Below are 1,181 nucleotides of genomic sequence, written 5' to 3'. Positions count from 1 at the left end.
CATCGCGTCTGCAAGGCGCGAACACAGCGAATTCCAGTCCCTAGCTCAAAGCAGTGTGAGATTGTGGAATGTTGACAATGTAGGGATAGTACTCTAACCTACGTCTGGTTCACCGGTGATGGAATGGGGCTGGCGGAATTAGGTCGTGTAATTCCTTGGCACATTCTACGAAGTGTAGCCTGTAGAGAACCGTTAGAGATGCTTTTGACCACCTTTTGAAGGAAGAGTTCCTGAAGCGACGCTTCAACAAGGGTAGGGCTGTCGATTAGTCTTCTGGCACGCATTTCATCGAATCCAAAGCCGTCAAACGTTTCTTGGCAGAGCCGTCCCAGAGGCGGCAACAGTATTCCATGCAAGGTCGGATCTGTGCTTTATATAACTGCAGCCTCAGTTTCTTGGAGAAGTAGAAGAAGGAGCCTTGCCAGTAAGATGCTGTTACCTCGTATTCTCCCTGAACTCCCTTCCTTTTTAAGTACATACCTAAGATACCTGAGGTAGCCTACATTAATTTTAAACAAGCTTACTTATATGAAGGTATTTACAAAAAAATAAGACTCTTCTTCTGAGGCTGATTGCTGTCATTAGCGTACTTAAGTATTTAGGTTTATTTTTCAGTGGTACCTGGCTCCTGACATGCCTTGTGGCCGATGGATACGGGGGTGCGTTTAAGTCTCATAGCCATAAGTGAGTACTATTGGTTCATTAATTGACTATCAATTGACTATCATCTTCGAATATAATCCAACATCCTGGGGTGGGCACTAGACTTTTGCATACTAATAACCCTGGGTTGTTCTCACATTAACTTTAACAAACGTTAGGTAAGTCTGTCAAATAAACTTCATACAAAAACACCGGTTATAACTGTCATGGTTAAAGTTAAGGTGGTGCCATAAGTAATATTATGGTTAATAATAAGTTAAAAAAAAATTAAATTATAGAAATGAATAAATTACTCTTTACGCAATTTATTAATTTCTTTAATTAAAAAAAAAACTACGAAGTGCTTCACGTGGAGTGTGAAACCAGGAAGCAATGAAGTGAGCAGTGTTAGGTTAGTTCCGAGTTCCGGGCGGGCGGCTTCGGGCGACAGCGCGGCGGTCGCATGTAAACAAGCCTGAAGCGAGCGCGCATGCGTGTGGGGCGCGCGGCCGGGCGGGCGGGCGGCGCGTGCGCACGGC

This window comes from Ostrinia nubilalis, chromosome 8, assembly GCF_963855985.1.
Source record: "Ostrinia nubilalis chromosome 8, ilOstNubi1.1, whole genome shotgun sequence".
Classification (NCBI taxonomy): domain Eukaryota; kingdom Metazoa; phylum Arthropoda; class Insecta; order Lepidoptera; family Crambidae; genus Ostrinia; species Ostrinia nubilalis.
This window is presented reverse-complemented; position numbering follows the sequence as displayed.